Below are 12,469 nucleotides of genomic sequence, written 5' to 3' on the forward strand. Positions count from 1 at the left end.
TAGCTGAGTACATCTTTAGACGATGGATGACGCAGAGAAACTAGCGATGCAGCAGCAGGGCAAAGCGAGAAAATAAGCATGCATTCAGCAGAAGTGCGAGATTTTGAGTCTGTTGAAATTTTGATCTGTGAATGGAGAAAAAGTATCGACAAAGAGCATTCATTACATAATGCTGTATGATGTGCATTAATTTTGAAATGATGCAATTTAGATTCATATATTATGAATACTTACTATTTCTATGACAAGAGGAAGTATCTGAATTAAAATGAGGAATAAAAAAAAAAAAAAAAAAAAAAGACTATTGCCAAACTAAGTTAGTAGTTTACCGTAATATAACTTATACATACATTTATGTGTGATAAAAAAATACGAAACTCAAAATTAGTAACTTTATTTTGGCTGCATTCCCTTCTTGGAATCTAAATTGCATCATATCTGAAAACTAATCTACATTATGTCATCTTATCTTTATACAGTGCGAATGGCTCTCATTCAATCGCAAAGCTAAAAATTTAAATAAAGAAATCAAGTCTTTAAATACTACTGTTGCTATTTTGAAGCCTTTTTTCTTTTCAGCTTCATCTTGCCTCTTGCCAGCATGCATCTCTTGTATCTGCTGTTTATAGCTTTTGTCTAAAAAGATGTAAGATGCCCAGTTATGGAGTGCATATTATGATATGTGAACCTGTTACAATTATGAAATAAAACTGCGTATGAATCAATGCCGCTTCTGTTATCATATCACCTTATAGATCTACATTATCTTCTAATCCTCAATTCATCTACATTACATTAATATATATAGATATAGACTTAAATCATCTAATATATATAGGTATATATCTATATTGCAGAAATATATTTCCAGAAACTATGAACACATATATGTGAATTCATTTTCTCAGTTTTTTAAATCCAGGCCTTTTTATTATTCGCATTCTTTACATAAACTCACTTTTTGAGAAAGGATATATTTTATGGATAAAAAATTTACTACTTCAATAAAGGAAAATGTTAGAAATTTAACAAGAAAATTATACGAAATTTTGTTGAAAAAACGGTTAATCTTCGAATTATGGTAACTTGGCGAAAATTTGGCGACCAATCCTGCTACAGCAACCTGATAGTTTTTTGGTTTTTTTTCCGCCATTTTGTTTTCACGAAGTAAAGGCATGTTTTATTTTTATTTATTTATTTTTTTTTTTACTCAAATTTTTTTTCCTACAATCTGCTAGCTGAATTACACTTATGCTAGAACTTTTATGGAACAAAAGTGCTTAATCATGACGAAGATTAGGTGCAAAACTGGGAGAAAGTGCAGAATCGCCCATTTTTAAGAACTGCACAGACACGGTATCATCCATGTACACGTCGACCTATTTTCACTTAAAAAAAAAATCTCAGAATTGCACAAAAATGGCATTGCGCACACTCTTGACTTTATCCATTTACACTGCTAAAGTCCTAACTAGTAAGCTTTATCACCTTACCAAAATGTCGCCAAATTACCAGTTACCATATTCCAAAGATTAGCCGAAAAAACTATTTTAGAATTCACACTGTAATGATCAGAGGTGGATTTTGAGGATGTAAATATTCACTAAAAATGACCTTAAAAATGCACTTAAAATGCAAACAATGCCCTTAAAAAATAAAATAAATGTCCCTAAACAATAAAAAAAATAATATACAAAATGACACAACCAAAAAATATTGACAAATGGATTAAAACCTATAGAATGACACATACCTGTCACTTGAATTTTATTTTTTCTACTAAATTTTCAATCTTGCACAATTACATTACAATTGCACTAAATTATTAAGCACTTCTTGATGTTTCTGAAAGTGAAATATCTGCTGTCAGCACATGTTTTTATATCATGAGAAACTTCTCCCAACACTTACTCATCTTGCTGTTATTGGAACAGCAATACTTGAAAAAAAAAATGCATCGCATCTTGTCAAGTTCTCTTGCCAAAACAGTACTGAATTTTAAAAATTCACTATTTCAAATTTTGGCTTCTTTAAAAACTTTACCTATTTTATGAATGTAATTTACTGCATTGACAAAATCCATAATTTGCTCTTGTAAGGATTTAATAGTTGAAATTAGGACCTTGAAATTGTAGCATGCAAGATTTCCTACCATTTTGTCTATATATAGAAAACATTGTGTGTAATTCTGTAAAGCAGGACTCACTTGAGGAGAAAAAAATAGAGATTTTATTGAGATACCAAAGCATACTGTACACTTCAGTAACTGTGCAATTCCAAGAATATATCTGTGGAATAACTCTCTTCCCTCTACATATAATCTTATGGAACTGAACAGGTACAAAAATTCTTAAACAGCTATAAAATACCAGCATGAAAAAAATTTTTTACACGATACTTTTACTTTGTAGAAAAGCCTGTTATGATTGATCTGTTTATCAGTCATGATACGTAATCAGTTTCCTACATATAGGACATGCCTGCCTAGTAAAACAGAGTTCATAAGAGCCTAGACTTTAATTTAGGTTTCAATTTGATTGTTAAAATATGTATCAAAATCCTCTGAAGTGATCACAAAATTTCCTAAAAAGCCCTAAAAATGGTATAAAATTTACAAATGCTTTAAAAGAGAACAATGCTAAAAAAAATGCAAGAAACATTGTATGTTACCAAAATTTGGACCTTGACAATGATTATATGAATTTCAATAAATAATAAGCTTAAATTGTCTACTAATATATAGGAAATTATTTTTGTGAAAAATAACATATCAAATGAATTGCCATGAAAATTTTAACATAATACAATGATAAAATTCATTTGTATTATCCATCTTTATATTTTTGTTTAAAACTAATATTTTAATAATTTCCCTTAAAAAATAAGACCTTTTTTTACATGCTACAGATTTTGCTCAACACATATAAAACATGAACTATATTTCAAATCAGAACAAAATGTATATATAAAATTTAGCAGAATTCAACCTTTTAAGTTATAGCTAAAAAGCTCAAATATTCCTTTTCAAATCGCGAAAAATAATTTAATTTCTAAAAGCTAAATACTTTCCTTAAAAACTGAGCTTTTCAGAAAACATTAATCTAGAGCAAAATTTTTCTATATTTTTAAAATCAACTTATATTTTTCTTTTTAATACATCAAACTGAATGTACTAAAAAATAACAATCCTATTTTAATTAAGACATGCAAAATGTAAAATACAATCAAATCTTGATTTAAAAAGTGTTGAAGGAACTTATCAAAAGTACCATTAAAAAAATGTTTTAATTCAACTTAAAACATACCACTGCCGAAAACTTAATTTTTGTTAAGATTTAACAGTTATCTAGCTGTTTTAGACTTTATTTGGACATTGATTTGAATCTTATCGGATACGTCAGAATTAAAAATTTTAGTTTGGATTTTGGTAAGGATTACTTTGCATTATATTTTTTTTTTTCAGAAATTCTAATAAAGGCAGTATAAAAATTATTTAAATACGAAAATTAATCCAACAATTGTAATACAATTTTTAAAATATTAAGAAAATATTTCAAATTCAGGGATTTATTTTATATTTAAAGAAAAACATGATATTCTTAAAATCTAAGAAAATGTCTTAAAATTTGTTAAAATAATAGCATAAATTTCATAGCCCGAATGAAATTACTACTTAAGACAAACTATCTGCTGCATCCAAAAATGCTGATATGTTATTTTTCAATAGTTTTGTTGCATTTCTCTGTATAAGGACTTTTTTTCTATGTTGATAATTTTAAATAGACGTACTAATAGCTAATTTTACAATAATTTAGTACATGAAAAAGTGGAAATTTGACACAAAATATGCAAAATCTGTAAGTATGAATTTAATCCAAAGCGAGAATGCTACAGTTTATAGACATGAGAACGAAAATGAAAACGAATTTTAACTACGTGTAAAAACAATATTTTGTAAATTTAAGCGAAGTACATGAATACTTCAGAATAAATCATTAAGCAAGAGATCGAAAAATATGCATAAACCATCTGCATCCTTAAAATAATTGTTAAAACAAATCAAAGTCCTTAGAATAGGGGGGAAAACCTCATTTTTGATACATCTGAACATTATTACATCAGTTTAAAATTTACAGTTCAATTACACCAATAAAAACTATCAATAAGTCAAAATTATAGATTACCGGCCGGAATATTCTTAGGCTTACAGTTAGAATAGCATGTGACAGCTTTCGAAAAATTATTATTTGACTCCATTGAAAGAAAAAGTTTGCACGAAAAACAACTTACCAGATGCTGATTCACCACATATATGCTTTAATAAATAAGCATATAAAAAGAAACGAAATTATTACCGTTACACATCAACCGCACATACAACACTTTCGACAGTTCACTACCAGACCTTTAACTAATGCCTCTCCCATGAAATAGATGATGCCAAAAGTGTTTTACTAAATTCCCTAGTTTCAGGTTTGAATAATCATTAGTAGTAGTACGTATAGATTGTTTTATGGTTTTTAAACTTCATTATAGCAAAATGAATTTTCGCCAAACGGAAAGGCTTGAAGAATTAACACGAGACGTTTCTTTCTAAAAAACTAAAAATCTTCCTTTTCTTTTAAAGGAAACGAGTGCGATACCTTTACAAGCGCGATACTGAATACATTTATTCATATTAAAGATTAATGAAGTCACTAACCACCAACAGATATTTGTCATTAATCTACATTTATATTATTATAATATTTCATTTCTTGACACACAGTTCACACACTAATAACAGTCTTTTAAGTAAAGCTAACAAAACTTTTCATTGGTGCCTTCGTTACTATTAAGAATCGTTCTCTGTATTTATTATTATTTATGTTTGAGAAGTTTTGTCTTTTAAATACATATATTTCAAGACAAAAGGTAAAAGAGTGCTAAAAATCATTTTCTGTACTTATTAATATTTCAAAATGTAATCGGCAACTAGTTTTCAAGCATATTCCAAAGAAAATGTTTAAGATTAAAATTAATAAGTTGTTCTATATGCGTATCTTATTTTTACTGATGCACGTAAACTTCTGTAAGTAATATATTTTAATTATTTGACTACGTTAACTCTGCATGTGGGTGTTCAACGTTATTTGGCGTCTGCGAGAGGATTCTTTATCCACTATGAATTAGTAATTAGAACTTTAAAATACGTATAGAAATTTCGGGGAAAGTGCAGAATCGCCCACTGCTTGGCGAGTTTTTAAGGATTGCACATACTCGGTATCCATGTACACATCGACCTATTTTCACTTAAAAAAAAATCCCAGAATTGCACGAAAATGGCATTGCGCACTCCCTTGATTTTATCCGTGTACACTTTGACCTATTTTCACTTAAAAAGTCAAAGAAAATTGACAGAAATCCAATTCTTCTTACTCTTGTAAAAAGCGCCAAACAAACGCCAATTAAATAAGTGGGCGATTCTGCACTTTAGCCAAATTTCGTTGTTGATACATTTGAATTTATGTAACTGAAGGTAAAAATGAACGAAAAGAAGAGAAGAATAATGTGACTAATGTTACGAATAGTTTGAAGAAAGAAAGAAAGCATTTACATCATGAGTTTACGATTGCTTGTAACCAGTTTGATTAGTTGACAGCTGATACAGAGATTGAAACTAAGCAAATTTTAGTCATATTTACTAAAATTTTGCATAAGTCAGAGCTTTTATTTAAGATTGAGATTCTGAACTGCCTGAGCATATAGAATATAGTAATGAAGATTAGCTATTTTTAGTAGAATTGTAATTAAAATTGTTTTATTTCCCCGTGCGATGCAGCAGGAGACTTATTTTAAAAGAAAACTACGCCGGAAAAGTTAAAATACAGGAGCACTCGCATTTAACATTTAATAAATAGAAATCTCGTAATTCTACTCTTTTGCTTTCCAGAAATTGCTAGAACTGTCTCGAGTGGCCGATTTAAAAAGCTATAAAAGCCGGACAGAAACATCTCAGTTCAGTAGTTTTACTTAGCGCTGTTACTGAGTGTAGCGAATTCGCGGTGAGATCGGATTAGCTTTCTCTGCGCTTTGGATTGCGTTCTTTTTAACGGTTTAGTATTTTAAAATATATGTACTGTGAGATATTGTAATACTGTACGAATATCTCTGAGGAAAATTTTCAGCATTTTGTTTTATTTCTTGTGATAAGAATAAATTTTATTGGCTTTTTATCGGACTTGTGCATTCAATTTATTACGAGCCCGTACGCACGCAACAATATGATTGCGTTTTCATATTTATTCATTTAAGAATTCTTTAGTCATAAACACACTTTATACATCGTTAAATTTTGTTTCTCCGTTAAAGTAAATTTTACGATTATATTTAATAATAAGTTTCGTCTTTCAAATATATATATTTCAAGAGAAAAGGCGGGAGAATATTAAGAATCGTTTTCTGTATTTATTATTTCGCTCCAAATTGTAATGTTTAACTTTTAGCTATTTGCATCTAGTTTTCAGATACATTCTAAAGAAAATCTTTGTAAATTAAAATTAATTAAGTTCTTCTATATGATTAAGACACAATAACACGCCGAATAAATACTAATTCAGAAGTCAAACAACAAAAATCAGCGTTATATTTACCAAATTTTCACAGGACTAGTTTCGATGGTTTTACCGAACCACCATCTTCAGCTGCAAAACCGCAAATGAACCAGATAGGAAATAATGATTAGATAAGATAAGAAAGCCTGGACAAGAATAAGCAAGTGGCGCCATCTGTTGGTGAAACCAGAACTAAAACATAATTTCTTTAAAGGCCGAAGGCAAATTTGGATTGGAATTAGGATCGTTAACTAGAACAGAAAGATTTTTATGAATGTGAAATGCCTCTAGAAAATCCAGTTCTCCAATGGAAGATGTTTTTTGAATAATTTTGGCAGCAGAAAAACTGAAAGTGTGGTTTTCGGACCAACAATGTTGAGCAACAGAAGACTTCTGTGTTTCTTTTTTTCTAACATATGCCTCATGTTCCTTGACGCGAAATTTTAAGGCTCTCTTAGTTTGGCCAATGTAAATTAAACCACACTGGCAAGGAATCCTGTAAATACCCCAGGAATTCATATCCGGAATGGGGTCCTTGATTATGGAACTCGGAATTTTATTGATGGGAGAATAAACAACCCGAAAGTTAAATTTCTGCAAAACATGTGCAACTTTATAGCTAATTGATGGAAAGAAGGGAATGACAACAGAATTTTTATAATCTCCTAAAACAAGAGTGTGCCTTTTAGTGTGTTGAGATGAGAATTTTTTAACTGCTTAATTAATAATGTTGGGTGGAAAGCCCCTGTCAATAGCTATTGCTTTTAAATAATTTAGTTCTTCATCAAGGGCTAGTTTGGAGGAGCAAACTTGAAGAGCACGGAAAACATAGGAATAAAATGAAGCTAACTTTTGTTTAGTCGGATGACATGATTTAAAGTGTGGTGGAAGGCAAACCGATGAAGGTTTACGGTAAACCGTAGTACTGAAGTTGGATGTGTTACGTGTGACCAGAATGTCGAGAAACGGAAGAGAATTGCAAGTCTCAAGTTCAAAAGTGAACTGAATAGCAGGATCAATAGAATTCATTGTTGAAAGAACTTTATTTAAATCATCTTTATTACCTTCAAACAGAGTAAAAGTATCGTCTACGTAGCGGAACCATGCCGGGAAGTTTAAAGTTTCAAACAATTTTGATTCATAATAATGCATGTAGATATCAGCCAGGATGGGACTGAGGGGGCTTCCCATGGCTAATCCCTCAGTTTGCTTGTAATATTTATTTTGGAAAACAAAATGTGTTTGTTTCAAACAGAGTTGAGTGAGAGCTTTTTTCTGCTGCCAAAATTATTCAAAAAACATCTTCCATTGGAGAACTGGATTTTCTAGAGGCATTTCACATTCATAAAAATCTTTCTGTTCTAGTTAACGATCCTAATTCCAATCCAAATTTGCCTTCGGCCTTTAAAGAAATGATGTTTTAGTTCTGGTTTCACCAACAGATGGCGCCACTTGCTTATTCTTGTCCAGGCTTTCTTATCTTATCTAATCATTATTTCCTATCTGATTCATTTGCGGTTTTGCAGCTGAAGATGGTGGTTCGGTAAAACCATCGAAACTAGTCCTGTGAAAATTTGGTAAATATAACGCTGATTTTTGTTGTTTGACTTCTGAATTCTTCTATATGTTTAAAAAATATCAGTCCGAGCGCTAAGAAGAATGATCTTGACTGCCAAGGTACCCCTTCCATCCACATTGTCAAATTATGTCGAAAAGCAGAGAAATTTTAAGAATTTCTGACAAATAAATATTAATAATGTGTTTTCATTAGAAACATATTTCATCTTTTGGATCCTTTCTTTAGATCTAAATGGTTTCCCCTTAAAATTGAGGAGCTGAATGCCTGACGGGGAAATTATCATAAGAAGTAGATGAGGAGCAAATCTTAAATTTCCAGAGAATTTGACTTTTAATTTAGTGAAAAGATAAGATTTAGAGCTTCATCTTCCAAAGCTTAGGCATATAAAAACGTTTTCTCACTTTTAAGGGCCATTCACACTGGGATTTATCTGCGCTAGGTCAGTCGGTTCAGTGTCTCGAGTAACTCCGCTATACCTGAATTTCAGATTTCTCAAGACGCTCCGCTATGAAGAAAAATCGGTTTTGGAGCAGCATCGCTTGTGTCAGATGTCTCCGTTAGCCAGATTAACCTCACTATGAACAGCCCTTTACGGTTCTCTGGCGTTCTAAAATTCGGGAGTTTTGCCGCCTTGGAAAAATTAATATCAGGATTTAGCTTGATAACTTGCGATTTGGTAATCACAAGAACATTTCGAAAATGAGATTAACTTTTGCCTAATTTTCATTTAATTATTTTTCGTCACATTAACTCGTATTTTTATTTTAAGCATATCAGTAAATACAGCTAAAGCATAAAACGTTGCTTAATTTAAACAAACAAAAGATTTTAATTTAATGATGTTCATTTTCTTCATTTTTTTATTTATGATATACCGTATTATTTTTTAATTTTATTATTTTAAATACCATAATAGCTTAATTTTAGTTCTTTTTTAATTTTAAATATATCTCTCTCTTCTAGATTTACTTTACCCTTGGCAAATCTTTTAAATAAGAGCTATTTCTTTAAAATTAAAAAATTCGTTCAATTATCTTGCCTTAAGTTATAGGTTTTTACAATATATGTCAATTCCGGAGACTCCATTATTTAACAGATGTTGCTGTTACAGTTAAGGGTTATAGTGCAACAATTTCATTCATGCTTGGTTTAGTTCCTTTCAGTATTTCCTACTCAAGATGAATATATTAATGCAAATTTTGATCGCTGACTTGGCTGCTCTGCACGAACAAAGAAAACTACAATTTGAAAACATAAAATTACAGCATAAAGCTTCAAAAAAAATGTTATCATAAAAAATATAAAACTCTTTTAAAAATATTTTTCATATTAAAAATTTAAAGCAACACACAAATTTAAAAAACAAATGATTCTGTATCAGTTGTGAAACACAGGTCGTTAGAAACAACTTATAAATTAAAATAAATTTGCATACGGTCTTAAAAACTATAAGAGAATAATCTTATTTTAATTTATATCAGTTACAAAAGCCATCATAAAAGTGAAATAACATTTAAATTATTACTGAGAAAAGTTTATTGTTTATTTCTTTATTAAGGATAAAGTTATTTGGAGCAGGAAACTGAGAAATATAAATGCTGAGGCAAATCATGGCATATTATAGTAGCTACGGCAGAGATGGTGGCAAATTCTTACGGTGACAAAGGCTGACAGTTTTTGTCTTCGCTTTCTCTTAATTCCTTTGAGCCCTTTTGCTATTAATAATATGTAATTATCAGGGACGTATCCTGAGTTTTCATAAAGAACATGCTGCTGAAAGCCAAATTTTTAAAAAAATGATCAGGTATCCAGAAAAGTTCGTTCCGTAATTTTCAGTCAGAAATAATGACCTAGTAATTTCGTGCATCTTTCGATATCATCCTTCGACTATGACATGTTCACTTCAGAACTGTAATTCCTACAGATACAACCGACACACCTCACAGCTCTGGCAGTGACTGACTGTTGATGGGAATGTCAACATCTGAAGTTATGCTGACAGGATGTCCGACACCTTCCATTAGAATTTCACATTACGCTCCAGCGGCACGAACTTTTTTGGATATCAGTTATATTTATGAAAAGAAGTTAGAATTACATGAATTGAAAAGTTGCCCTTAATATTTGCATATTAATATATTGTTAAATATCACAGAGGATGTAAAATAATGAAATGCACACAATAAAAATTTTTAAATAATCAGATTTAAAGTCTGAAATGCTGAAATCGAAATCTTCTCAGATCAAATTTGCAAACAGTTCATGTCCTGCAGTCATAATTCAATTTTGCTTGGTTGATGCATATCGCACTATAATATATTTAAAAGTATAGTCAGTAAATAAATTATATTAATCAATAACTAATTCATCTTAGTGCCAGATAAGTTATACACTGGTACAGTTAAGCTGATATTTATTCAGCTACTGAATCTTTTAAATTCTGAAGTGCACATGGGTTTCAAAGATAACCAGCAAGAGAAAAATTTCAAAGATTTTTATTCAAAGAATGTCATATACTCTAATTCTAAAGCTTCTCTTCTAGCCATTTCTTCTTTTGAATAATCAATGTTTGTTGATGTTTTAAAATGTCATGAGTTTCTAAACAACTTAGATCAAAAGGTAAGGCAAATTGTTTAGCAAAGAAAGGGGCCAGTATTCCCCATATAACTGACAACTACATTCTTTTACTACCGCCAAAAGAGTAATAGAAAATTACTGCACAGAAATCTTTTGTAAAGATGTTATCGAATGGAACAGTCATGAAGTATAGATTAACAGAAGTTTCGACACTTCTTTATGGCACAAAAAGAAATCTGTTGCTATCTTCCGTGTTGTTACTGACCGTGGTTGCCTTTTAAAACATCTACATCGAATGAACACTATCCCAACTCCAATTTGTAAATTATGCAACCTTCATTAGAAGATGATACCTCGCATCTGAATCTTTGCCCCGCACTCAGTGTTGGATCACTCTGGGAGAGATATTGAGAGACAAGGCACAAAATAGATTTATAGATTATACTCTGGACTCTTTTTTAGTTTTGCTGTTTTCTTTCATCTTTGCTTGTTCTGGTTACAGTTGTCTTTGTAAATTCCCATTAGAAATTAAAAAAAAAAAAAAAAAAAAAAAAAAAAAAAAAAACCACTTTTAAATTTAACTTATTATGTTACTGGTAATATTTATGCATGCTATAAATTTACATGCAAATTTATTTCCAGTCTCAAAGAAGTATTAAATACATTTAATAAAATTTCGGATAAACTGCAATTAGAAGAAGGAAATGTCTCTGCATTCAGGAAAGTTTGAAGATTTACACTTATTATTAGAATAAAACTTTTTACTTATTTTCTTGGACATATTGCAGTTTCAAAATAATTGCAATTTTCACACTTTTCGACACACATTCTGTTGGGGGGGGGAATTATTTCTTTTGAATATTAGCTTTCTGTGATCTGTAACTGTGCTTTTTGACCGAAATAAACTAAGAAACAGTTATTTCTTTTATATGGTTGTCAGATGACTTTTTAGTTGCAAATTATAGAATCTTTCGATTCAAGCAATAAGAAATATACATGCTAAACTGTGCCAATATTTTTTAATTTTATTTAAATTTATCAATTTTTAATTAAATGCAAATTTATCAGTTTGTGTAATCAGCAAACTGATTAAGGCAGTTCTTGTTTTAAGAAGGCATATACACAATTTATCTATTGATTTGATATTTCATTGTTTTTACTGTAGTACCTTTATAAAGTTTTATAGGTTATTTTAATATGCTTATATTATTAAGATCTATTATTTATCGCTTCGTATGTGAAAACTTTAAACGTGTTCTAATACTACATAGTTCTAGAACTTATTTTCTAAAATTAAAAGCTCTAAAACTCTATAGAATGCGGACAGAATAGGGAATAAAATAACAGATTAAACAATAAATAAACTAAAATTAAAAGACATGAAATTATTTAATAAATTAAGTTAATAATAATTAAGTAAGTAATGAATTAAAATATTACGAAAATTAAATGAAAATGAGTAAATTTATAATAAATTAAAATAAAGTCTAAAACATTATGTGAAATAATTAAAGAAATAAAAGTTAAGTAAATTCATAATAATGCAAAAATGATGCAAAGAACATAACATGATGCAGAACATGATGCAAAGGACAAAATGTCGGTTTTGTTTCTTTGTCTCTTTTTTGAAATGGCCAGTCACTTAGTCCTCAAGCATTTATTGAGAATAAAGGAGCTGATCAGCCAAAACCTTGTTCAGGGTACACGCCGGTAAAACCGG

The 12,469-nt window shown here is 30.1% G+C and overlaps 1 protein-coding gene across 2 annotated transcripts in view; it reads right to left on the reverse strand.

The window, feature by feature from the left end:
• The window catches only part of LOC118204138 (putative fatty acyl-CoA reductase CG5065), a 160,979-nt gene that overhangs the window by 125,979 nt on the left and 22,531 nt on the right, over positions 1-12,469 (reverse strand). Inside the window, exon 1 of one of the 2 annotated variants that reach the window (XM_085821000.1) lies at positions 4,291-4,428. The exons of the other annotated variant lie outside the window; for it this stretch is intronic. The gene's annotated coding sequence lies outside the window, so the exon portion shown is untranslated. Of the gene's footprint in view, positions 1-4,290; positions 4,429-12,469 lie in introns of those variants that run through there. 2 annotated transcript variants of the gene reach the window in all.

The sequence above is a fragment of the Stegodyphus dumicola genome, chromosome 7 (assembly GCF_044657685.1).
Source record: "Stegodyphus dumicola isolate Sdum_Otavi_A_Nest chromosome 7, ASM4465768v1".
Taxonomy (NCBI): Eukaryota; Metazoa; Arthropoda; class Arachnida; order Araneae; family Eresidae; genus Stegodyphus; species Stegodyphus dumicola.